Raw genomic sequence first — 12,758 nt, forward strand, 5'->3', positions numbered from 1 at the left:
TGGGCCTACATTCTCTGAGCATGAAGCTCCAGTGAATTCCATGCTTTTGGATGCAGGGATCTTTCGTTACATGCACTTGGTTCGAAAAAGATATAATGTGGCTCAAAGTCATTCGTAAAATACAACAAATGTGAAGGGCACAAGCTATGCACTAAGGACACTGGTCCATCTGTTGCACGGTGTTCTCCTCCGTGTGTGCTGTCAACACCTTGATGGAACAAAAAATATAACCTCCCACCTTTCCTCTCCTCACCCCGTTGAGGTCTAAGTTCTGGCCCCTTCCTCATTGCCAGCTCCTCTTCCTCACCCTCTCTTTCGGCCCAGATTCTGAGGTGGCGACTTAGTCTGAATAAGTGCACATGGCTATATTAAATACCAAGCTCACTTCATCCCCCGACAAACGCCTGGAGACCTCTACAGCAACAGGGGCAGATGCAACTCCCCAAAAGTGGAGTGAGAAAAGCAGACAGACCCGTTCTGCGCTTGCACAATTCCAACGCAAACTTATTGTGGTCTTGACATGGTAAAGTACACCCCTTTCTTTGTCTGAAGAGTCGCCCCCAAACAAATCTGACTTAGATAACAGCTTCTCATTTACTGCAGGGACCTTCAGGCTCAAGACTTTTTAAACACACAAACAAACCCCCACCCCCCTTTCTACCTGCTGAGAATATTTTTAAAAGTCAAAGCCTGTCCCCCAGTACTTTGAAAAGGTTAACTCCTGCTCCCAGTCACCTTGAAAAGCACACATGCACACATGCACACCCGCACGCGCGCCGTGCACGTTCTCCTTCTCTCCGTGTTTAGGGTGGTAATGTATAGGACCTGTTGCGCAAGGGAGGTCTGTACTGTAGAAATCCCTCCCCCTTCTGACCGAAGTCTAGCGGAGGCAGAGGCAGCATCAGCGCTCCGTTTCGCGCAAGCTCTTGTACGACGGACAAATATTAACCGACTCGACTATCTGCATCTGGGTCCAGTCTAGTTCCATGTACCTGTTCTCTCTACATACTGTACATTTATGATGTTGGGGAGGGGGGGGCTGTTTCCATTACATTATAAGGTATTTAGCTGACGCTCTTATCCAGAGCGACGTACAATGAAGTGGAGATCAAACACAGGGACACGTGTGAAGAGGACCTGAGAGGACAGTGCGGTTCCGAGTCTTAGCGTGACCATACAGTTTCCATGTCAGAACAGAGATTATTCTAGGTGTTGTTTTCTGTCTCGGTCAGGACATTACAGGTGTTCTTTTTATGGGGGGTGGGGGGGGGCTTGCTTTTAAATCTGAACTCACACGGACAGGACCCCCCCTCCCCCCCTCCAAACCACTTCTGCAGTAATAATAATGGTATTGGATTCTATGAATATAAACTGTCATTCCTCGATCCTGTATGAGATCAGGTCTTACGATGAAGTCTCACTGAAGCTCCAAAGTCCTCTGCTAAGTATGACATGCATTTACTGTGACACGTTCTCCTGCCTACTTCTGCAGAACAAAGTAACAGGTGGGCCCAGAAGAGCAAAACCCGATATCAGTCTTTATCACTTCATGCCTTTATGTGTGCTGAGTGACGGGACATCTCAGCTGCCTGATAAATTATCTCCTCAAACCAGGAACCGCGCGCTTCTGTTACTTTTACAGAGTGCGCTGAAAGCAAGGAGCGCAACAGTTGTGAAACAGGGAGCGGGAGACACCTGCTGGTTGGAATGGGTACTACTAACATTGGACTCAACAGCTCACTGCAGCGTGTTTTAATCTTATCCTTCCCTCTAGTGGACGCTTCAGGTAAACAACATTTTTATATATATTTTTTAATTCATTTAGCAGATGTTCTTATCCGGAGCATTTTACAGTGTTTAAGAACATAAGCGCAATCACTGATATGAGAAGTAGTTTAAGACCTGGCTAACAACATTCCCAGACCAGCAAGGATATACAGTACATTATAAGTATTTGGACAATGATACTCTATATTAGAAAATGCTTTAGTATTTTTTGGGATGTCACCCACATTTCAGTAGATGAGAAATGTGGAGTTGTGCATTACTTGCATCTTTGCCAAGTACTATCCCATGTAGGGTAAATATTTATTTATTCATACTTTGATAGATATAGATCAATATACATTCCCCTCCAAAAGTATTGGAACAGCAAGGCCAATTTCTTTATTTTGCAATAAATACATTGAATACATTTGGGCTTGAGATAAAAAAGAGGAACACGAGACAAGAGCAGCAACCCTCCGACTGCCAGACGACTGCTCTTACTGTCTGAGCCATGTCACCCCAAGGTGAGCAAAAGTATTGGAACAGAGACTATATAAGTGAATGAAAGTAAATAAGACTTAGTATTTGATAGCATATCCCTTGCTTGCAATAACTGCATCAAACCTGAGACAGACTGACATCACCAAACTGGCATGTTGAGTTGTATCATCAATAAAGATTAGTGAGCCCACTCCAGAAGCAGCCATGCAAGCCCAAGCCATAACACTTCCTTTGCCAGATTGACTCAGAAGAACTTCTAAGTTTTGGATCATGAGCAGATGCTTTCCACACGTTGGCCTTTCCATCACTTTGGTAGAGGTTAATCTTGGTCCCATCAGTTCATAAAACTTTGTTGCACAACTTTTGTGGCTAATCTATGTACTTTCTCACGTTCCAATTCTTACTACTAATGAGTGGTTTGCATGTTGTGGTATAGCCTCTATATTGCTGCTCTCTAAGCGTTTTTTGAACGGTTGATTGAGATACCTTCACCCCCGCCCTGTGGAGATTGTTTGTAATGTCACTGACTAAGGTTTTTGGATTTTTCTTAACAGATCTCACAATGTTTCTGTCATCAACTGCTGTTGTTTTACCTTGGTTGACCTGTTCGATGTCTGCAGCTCAGTACACCAGTGGTTTTTCTTTTTCAGGACATTACAAGTTGTTGTACAAGCTATTCTCTTGTCTCGTGTTCATCTTTTCATCTCAACCCCAAATGTATTCAGCAAATTGCAAAAACAAAGGAAGTGGCCTCGCTGTTCCAATGCTTTTGGATATATAAAATTAAATGCCTGTGTACTATTGTACATATATGTCAATTAACTTCTCAACAACACAATGGACTTTTAAAGTCATATTTATAAGATGAAATACAAGAAATTGAATCGTACGCAACACATGGCTGATTATTTTCCCCAAAAGAGCTGCAGTATCAAATTTGATACACACATTTCTAACTTGATTTTACGATGAATAAAACTCAACAATTTGAGAACATCTATTTCCGTACACTGTATCTTCATGTGGAAATAATAACAAACCGTTTTAATACATTTCATCTTAAATTGTTGAATGTTTTCAAATTCGTCCCCTCATTTGGTTCTGCATAGGAGGAGCCATTTGAAATATATAACAATTGGTGTAAAACAAGTATCAAAAAGTATGAAATATGTTTTTGGGGATCAGAATTGGGCGGCATGGATGGTGCAGTGGGTAGCACTGCCGCCTCACAGCAAGGAGGTCCTGGGTTCGAATCCCCGTCGGCTGGGGGCCTCTCTGTGCGGAGTTTGCATGTTCTCCCCATGTCTGCGTGGGTTTCCTCCGGGTACTCCGGTTTCCTCCCACAGTCCAAAGACATGCAGGTTAGGCTGATTGGAGAGTCTAAATTGCCCATAGGTATGAGTGTGTGAGTGAATGGTTTGTGTGTGCCCTGCGATGGACTGCCGACCTGTCCAGGGTGTATTCCTGCCTTTCGCCCAATGTATGCTGGGATAGGCTCCAGCCCCCCTGCGACCCTGTTCAGGATAAGCGGGTTAAGATAATAGATGGATGGATGGATGGGATCAGAATTGTGGATGGGGGGCCCTCTCTTCCTTTCCTCTTGCCTGCGGTGCTGATTTGCGGCCACTTCGCGGGTAGCAGGAAGCAGGTGACAAATTCCCGGAGACATCACATGACTGTATCCTCCTTTGCTCCCCCCCATACTTGGGAAGGGTAGCAGATGAGTGGAGGAATGGAGGATACATTTTTTCATTGGGATGCATCTTTCCTCAGTCCTGACCTGGAAATCGATCGAGGTTTATTCGTCCTTGGCCATGTCTGAAACCACTTACTTGGCTTCTATTGAGAATATAAGTTCAGTTGTGGTTAAGTTGGCTACATTTAAAAAATGTTTTTACTGGACTTTAAATCTCTGGATGATGAACTCAAGACCTTTTATCTGCTCCTTGTAAATGAGATAATGAGGGAATAACACACACCTGGCCATGGAACAGCTGAGCAGCCAATTGTCCCATTTCTTTTGGTCCCTTAAAAAGTAGGAGGCACATATACAAACTGTTGTAATTCCTACACCGTTCACCTGATTTGGATGTAAATACCCTCAAATTAAAGCTGAAAGTCTGCAGTTAAAGCACATCTTGTTTGTTTCATTTCAAATCCATTGTGGTGGTGTATAGAGCCGAAAAGATGAGAATTGTGTCGATGTCCCAATATTTATGGACCTGACTGTACGTATCGCTGATATACTCAGTGCACTTTATTAGGTATTTATTACTTATTAAGTCTTCTACTGCTGTAGCCTATCCACTTAAGAGTTATGATGTGCTGTGTGTTCAGAGATGCTCTTCTGCACACCACTGTTGTAATGTGTGGCTATTTGCGTTACTGTCACCCTCCCCTCATCTTCGACCAGTCTGGCCTCTGACCTCTCGCATTGACGTGTTTTTGCCCGTAGAACTATTTTTTGTTTTTCGCACCATTCTCTGCCAAATCCCCGATCAGCAGTTTGAGTCTGAGATCAACAATCATTCCACGGACAAAGTCACTCAGGTCACATTTATTCCCTATTCTGACATTTGATTTGAAAAAAGAAGCTTAACTCGACCACGTCTACATGCTTTTATGCGTTTGGTTGCGGTTACATGATTGGCTGATTAATATACATTGCTCACTGAGTGTATCTTTACAAATAAATGATAAACGTCTTACAGTGGTGATGAGCTGCGCCCTCCGATCTGGTATTAGAACTCACTGTGAAAGGTATAATAGGTCATTTCTGACTTCCGAGTCAACATGTCAGCGAGCCTTTTTCAATGATAGGAAGGGGTTTACAGTGGTCTTGTAACTATGTTTTAACACAAGCACCTTACCGATTGTACCTTGAAATTTAACATCAACAATTCTGAAATGTTAGGTCAAGGAAAGGCGTTACGTTGTCATGTTTGCAACGTGAACAGTGACGTTAAGCTAGGAAAATCAAGTTATGCAAATCTCTGTGAACTGTTGTGTTGTTTTTTTTTGGGTTAACAGTAAAACACTTGGAATGGCTTTCTACTTTCTAAAAGCATTCTGTCAAAGACTAAGTGACCTGATTTAATTTTGTGTGGCCAATGACGTATAGTATTTAAAAGTACCCCACTTTAAAACAAAACCCAGAGAAACCAGATTTACAGTATCAAACGTAATTGGTGGAACACAATGTTTTTTGTTAAAGAAACAAGTCAACACAGACAAGTTTTTAGATCAAGTGCTCTTACAACCAGACATTATATTATACAGCAATGGGCAAAAAGGATACATAAAAAAAAGCACATGCACCATTACACATGATCGTACAGATCAGGATCATAGGAGTGAATTCATTTCAATTCTCTATTTTCATACAGTACACATTTCAAGGAGCTTAGTTAAAAATATATTAACCTTTTATCATATTTACCACTTTCATTATAACCATTTCACATTGAGGCTGCAATTCAACTAAAACCTATAAACTTTCATTAAAATCAAAAAGCCAGGAACCATCCACAAATGTTTATTCAGTCTGGTGGCTTTGGATTGGCTGTCCTAATACGCCCAAATTCAGGAGATTGAGGGTTGTGGAGGGGAGCCATCTTTTAAAATGGGTTTCTAATGGTTCTAGTGGTTTTAATTTTGGAATATATTGCCAAAAGAATGCAAGAACGAAGTCTGACAAAGGGGCCTGATATGAACAGCTTGAACCCATGCCATCTCCAAAATCACCCTCAAAGACCATCTACTATACTGTCTGTGTACTCTACAGCTGATGGATGTCTTCACACTAAAACAGCTTCAGAGCAGTACAGAAACACTGCAAATTGGATAAATCAATTATAGATGATCAGTCATGGGAAAATGCCATTCCCTTATTAGCATTAAAAAATATATTTGTACTCATGCATGCCATTACATTATAGGTCATCCTTGTTCTGAAGAGCCAGAGATGCCATTTCTTTTATTGTCGATGTATTCTCCCGGGGGTACTCATCCATAAGACTGAAGATTATTAATATAATCAATTCGTTTCGGATGGAACAGACGTCAAAAACATAACTGGCGCTCCAGGACCAGGCATGCCTACCCGTTAACAGTGTTCTCCTGGTTTGAATTGCGTGGCTTTGAATCTGAATACAAAAATGTGTTCTATACATCCACTAGGAACGTTTATAACCTAGGAAGTTGGTTATTAATAAAATAAAATGCACGCCAGGAATATATGCAGCAAACAAAATAAAAGAAATAAAAAAAAATGAAAATCAGCAAAGCCAGCATTTTATGCCATTCTATGGGGACCTTTTCACTTTAAATAAATCAAGCCAACCAAATGATTTTTGTGCTGTCCTTTATTAAATCACTTAAACTAGAAAAAAAACATTATTTTGTTTTAGGAGGACATCACAACGGCTTCCAAAACTTTTAAACATTATATTTAGTGGAAAAAAATAAGGGCAGAAAATACATGTTCATCAGTTTAAACAAAATCAAAGTTCACATTCGAAATATAATCATATGGGTTGACTTCATTTTCTCTTTTCACATCTACATTTGCTTTTCAGTCAAAACTTCAGTCAAAACAGAAACCATATCATCTCTTCCCAAAACATTTTAACTACCCACCTTGGTATCATTTATATTATAATCATTTTTTTTTAAAACAAGAATTAGGGAAATAATTAATCCCACATCATTTAACAAATATTTTTAGCTGCCTTCGATAATGTTCGGTATTTAAAACAGTATTTTAAAAACCAAAATGCAGGAAATAAAATGGTAGGGAAGGGCACATAATTCTTTTTTTTGACAGGACATGGACGGAATAGAGGACAATGGCATAAAAAAAAGATCCTAACACAAGAACCGCCTTTGCAGTTTTAATACATCATATGCAAGCTAACAATGGAACTAAAACTGCATTTCTTTTATATAAAACTTGGTAAAAAATAGTTATTTTAAACTGTACAGTCACCAAGTACACAGAATGATGAAAAATGTGAACGCTGTTCATTTGGTGTCTGCTGGAGCCTCCGCCTTTTGTGCCTAAAAACAAAAAAAACAAAAAAAAGGGGGAGGTTTTTAAAAGATGGGATCAACATGACACCGGTGCACACATCTCTGCCATCCTGGCACTGCAGAAGGAAACCCATCATTCATATTCAGAATAAAACAAATGGTTTCAAGGTTCAAAGACAAAAACATGTACCCACAAAAAAAAACTAACAAACAAACAAAAAACAATGCTCTCTTTAAATTAGAAAATGCTACACTGGTGGTGCAATCGATTGGCTGTCGTTAATGTATGCCACGACTGCACCAAAGCTGTTTGTAATGAGTACAATACGTCCATAAATGAAAAGAAACTAGACAAAATTCAATTAGACAAACCTCTGTAGCTGAAAAGAGGCTGTGTTGTAGGAGTTACTCCTAAATATTTAAAATGAAATCGGTCAGCCACAGCCATCCTGACAATCCTTATGCCCTGCTGCCCTGGGCAGGTAAAATCATACAGACGTACTGCAGTGGTACTCAGCCCACAAATGTAAACCTCTGCAGTCACTGTTCATAAAACATATAGACATACACCTGACATCACGCCCAGTCATACTGTCATACACATTTACACATAAATTATGTTTGTTTGACAGATGTGTGTGAACCGTCCAGTTTTCATCTCGTGCCAACTCCACATTTTCATTAAACGAAAGAGGTCTGCAATGAGAGAGAAGCTCCACTAACCACAAAGTGACTGGAAACTGATTTTCTGATGGACGTTTTCTAATGGTTCCTGGTCACCGACCGCTTACGAAGACTCAACACATTATCCAGGTATTTGGACCCTCACTCCCACCCCTACAAAAAACCCCTAATATTTGCAGAAAGCCTCATCCTTAAGCTTTGACAGGCTACAATTTTAAATAAGCTCTGGCATGTAGTTTAATGTCCTTACACTGTCACCCTCCCTTAAAGGCCCGGACACATCAAACCGACGGTCGGCCGCGGAGCGCCGACAAAGATCGCCTCGCGTCGATACGCATCGTTAATGTTGGCTGTGCCGAACACACCGCAACGACGGTCCGCCGACGGCCGAGTTGCACGTACGTTCCTGGCCTGCGTGAGAGGTAATAACTCTTGTCTTTCAAAAAATGGAAACCGGAAGACCGGGGAATGCGTTTGCATTGCGTTGGACCTAGAAGCAGCCATTGTCTCGCTCACAACAAACAGTTTGCAGCAATTTCCTTGTTCTCTCGCTATTTAGTAATACTAATCGAAAATTATGTCTGGTAGTGATAGTAACTTTGGAATGGCTTGCTTTCGTCGCTTCCGTTTCTCTTCTCGTGCACTGATTCGCTAGCTGGACAGCCAATCAGAGAGCTCTCTCTCATCGACGGCGTCGGAGCACTCAAAAACACGCCGACGGAGTGTCGGCGTGCGGGACACACCGGAAAGACTCGGCCGACAGGGCGCCACCGACGTCCGACCGTTGGTTTGGTGTGTCCGGGCCTTAATGGTGCGTTCCCTTTGTACTGGGAAGTCGGAATTTCCGAGTTCCCAGTCGGACATTTCAACTGGAACGCCCCCTGAGGTGGGATTTCCGACTGGGAAAGTCGGAAGGACCGAGTAACCCCGAGTTAGAAATCCAAGATGGCTGCTCCGTGCGTCAACGGTAAATGAAATCTCTCGTAATGTATTATTTAGCACTTCTGTTTTGTTTTTGTGTAATTAAATAAGTGGTATACGTTGTACTGTCCAACGTCTATCTGTGGACATGTTACTACGGTGTTTGTATGTATAGAATACCGTGTAATGTGGTGTTTTCAACTGGTATTGCTAACAATGGCTACAACGATAGCAACAATAGCACTGGAGGCGTCCATCTTGGTTATCCGAGTTGTTTACTGGAATGCGGTCAACTCGGGTGTGACGTCATTCCCAGCTCCGACTTCTGACTTCCGAGGTAAATGGAACGCGCCATAAGACCACAGAGAATGGGACATAGACAATGTATGAGCACAAACAGACTTTTACACTTAAATGCTTTCCACATACCTGGTCTGCCTTGCCATCACTGTTTTCAACAGGGGCAGGCTTGGGCTTCTTTGCTTTGGCTAGCTTCTGCAAAATTAAAAAAATTTAAAACGAGCTGAATCAGGTGAACTGCGATGTCAAGTGGAGAGGAATCATCTTGCATTTAAAACATTCATTAAGGCCCACGATAAAGATGTACCTTCCTACATAACCAACCTGGATGCCAACCGGGGCCGGGGAGATGGATGGAAGTTTGGATAAACCAGAAAAAATAACCCAGGCAGGTCATGCACTTTCAAAATACCAATTTGGTTCCCAAATCTGTATGCATGTATGTATGTATGTATGTATGTATGCATGTATATATATTCATTAACCACGATATTACATTACATTACCATTATGATGTAATATCGGACTAATGATGATTTTGAAAGCAGAGGGTCTTTGGGCATCAATCTAGGAATAATGGGGGCTACATCATGAAGTTTAAAAATGCTAAAACATTTCAGAAGCAGTTTTATTTCCATGGAAGTGTACATCTCAACTGATGAAAGGACAAATGAGTATTTATTTTATTCTAATATTGTAGCCCCAAGGCCAAACTACACATCACTTTCCAAACTATACATTGGGCAAGTGTGTTACACAATAATTTTAATGCAATAATTTTAGAGGCTTAATAAGGCCTTATATATAGCAGTACAGTTGTCTTCCATACCTTGACGGCAACTTTTTTGGTTACGGGAGCAGCAGGTTTCTAACAATTAAAAGAAAAGGAAAATGGTTTTTAGAGTTGCACCAAAAAATTCACAGCCTGATAACATTTTTTTATTAAAATTAACATACAAAAGATATTTAGCAACAGGCTATGTTTGAATATCTTGACAGAGGAAAATATACTTACAGTTATCAACCTGATGGAACGCCTGAGCTGATTCTGGGGGAGGAAGGTTTAAAGATTTTTCAGAGCAATTTAAGAATAAAACCATAATAAAATTGAGAAAAAGGTTCTTGCTTTTCAATTTCAAAGACAGAGAAAGTTCACGTTAAATACTGTAATTCAAATATGGCATAATTAACTAATTAATGGTCAGTGGCTAAACAATCACATGAAAAGGAACTTCATTAGAATATACATATATATTGCACAAACCTCTTCCTTCGGTTTGTCATTCTAGGAAGAAAAAAAACAGAAATGAAAGGATGTAAACATGCTCATGATGGTTACAACTTTCAGTAAAACAATGATTACATTCACAAACATCCCCCCCGCATAACCTAAGGTACTTGCTTAACAAGACGTTTAATTATGCACGAAGGGGAAGACCCCAAAATAATCGTCAAAAACAGAAATCACTGAAATGTATAGAATTTGCAAAAGCTTTTTTTATTTAAAAAATAAATTAAATAAAATGCTGTTAACGTTATGTTGTTGAAGTACAGTTCCGTAAACCTAATTTGGCGGTTACAGTATTTTGATGACAGTTGAAAATTTCCCGCACATATTCAAATTCAAATCTTGGCTCGGGCACAAGCTGCGCGCCTTCGTTCATTTTCTGACAGTGCGAACTGCGAAGCGCGTCAGCACCAGACTAACTTAGCCAGTCTGTTTTGAACATACTAACGTTACCGTCCAGACCCCATTAATATAGTTCTGCCTTTAAAAATGCTTCTAATCCAAGTTAGCTCTAGCTACATAAATATCCTCCCGTTATTTCTCAGTGTTTTTGTTAGCCAAGTGTTTCACTTGTTCTCATCAAGCTGGTCAGCAAGTTATTTGGCAAGCTTGGGAAGGTCAGGAGAGGAAACCGCCCACTTGCGAGCAGAAGAATGTTAGGTTACCTTGATATCTGACGTTAGCCACCATAGCTAAGTTAAGGTAACGTTAAATTACATGTTTAATGTTAATCACAAACAACCCGTATTCTTTCGTTTAAACCTTGGTCTCGAAGGTAGCTAGCTAACGTTAGTTAACCTTTAGCTAGACTGGCTATCAAGGTTAGCTAGCAAGTTCAAAATATAATGGCGCCATGCAAATGTCGATTTTCTAATTGGCCGTCGAGCAATTACTTTAGCTAGCTAGCTGTATTAACTAACGTTAACGTAGCTACCAAAACAAATATGGCAGCTTAATAGCTAATGTTAATTTAGCTAGCAAGCTAAATGGCGAAGATGGAAGTTGACGAGAATCGTTCAAATTATCAAGACAACCTGGCTAACTTTCACGTTGCTGTTTTTCGGGATTTCTGAATAAATTTTACGTTAACGTTAGCTAGCTACAGACTTCTAACGTTAACCATTATTCAAAAATATTTGCTAAATATCAAACAAGGCAGGCTAGATAACTAACTTTGCGTTTAAATTGTACTTCGCTAACGCACGTAACTTAGGCCATTTAGCTAAGTTATAGTAGCTAGTCAATATATATGTGGAATTTGCCATGGCATTATAAGTAGCATAAATATCTAATACAATTAACGATTGCTAGTGAAGCATTTATCACCACGGCAAGTTCATGTTACTTATGCAGCCAGCCAGCCTCAGTGATGTCAAGCGCAACGCGCCAATACCGAATGTGCCATGATAGTTAGCTAGTTCTCACGTTAGCAACCCCTAAAATACATGCAGTGAAGATGCGTAACGAATGGTCACACGCGAATTTGTATCGCACAAAACACCCTTTTGTTAAAATGTCAAGATGAACAACTACAGTTGGTTAGCTGGATTATTCCCCCTCTAAGCACAACACATCACGATGCCAGTTGCAAAGGACGACCATTCTCAGCAACCCGTCTAGCAAACGGGACTTGTGCTTTTAAAATCATAACCACCTGGAAATGCTAAATATACGGCTAGCCATCAAGATTACAAACATATGCCAAGCCGATAAAAGGCAATGCATATTTTCTTACCTTTCTTCTGGGCATCTTGACCGTTTGAAATTGGGATCTGGCTTAGCAGGCTGGATATGATGGTTCGCAACTAGCTAACGTAACGCGCTTGTGTATAAAACTGCCGTGCAATAAATGTCAAATAATAACGGCTGTATGTTTTATAAAGTTTTTTTTATAGAAAAATAAGATGGAAACCGGTTCGAACCAGATTTTACGTTTTGCGCACAGACATTGGACAGTCACTCTGTCACATGACAAGGGCGTGGTATGTTTCTTAAAGAAACCGGCTGGCTGCCACTGTTGATCATCTTCGACGCAATCTTTTTGGCGGGTTTGTTTTTCATTATGCAGGATCTTATGGTATAGTTCGATTGGATTACAGCGGAAAAGCGAAATAAATACAGTACAACATGCTCAATCACACCTAAACTAAAAGTTCATATGTTATCAAAGAGGCCACTATCGTCCCTGACATTCTTAATGCCCCGATGAGCATTTATACTACATTTGTTTGCAATGCATACGAGTTCACAGTGGCCGATGGAAAAT

The 12,758-nt window shown here is 40.6% G+C and overlaps 1 long non-coding RNA gene across 1 annotated transcript; it reads right to left on the minus strand.

The window, feature by feature from the left end:
- Window positions 1–6,614: 6,614 nt before the first annotated feature.
- On the minus strand, window positions 6,615–12,444 carry LOC133106573 (uncharacterized). Its single transcript, XR_009704549.1, has 6 exons — window positions 12,228–12,444; window positions 10,469–10,489; window positions 10,220–10,252; window positions 10,034–10,072; window positions 9,334–9,399; window positions 6,615–7,326 (listed from the first exon to the last, which is right to left on the minus strand). It is a non-coding gene; the product is annotated as an uncharacterized LOC133106573 (long non-coding RNA).
- Between the last annotated feature and the right edge of the window lie 314 nt (window positions 12,445–12,758).

The sequence above is a fragment of the Conger conger genome, chromosome 1 (assembly GCF_963514075.1).
Source record: "Conger conger chromosome 1, fConCon1.1, whole genome shotgun sequence".
NCBI classification, from domain to species: domain Eukaryota; kingdom Metazoa; phylum Chordata; class Actinopteri; order Anguilliformes; family Congridae; genus Conger; species Conger conger.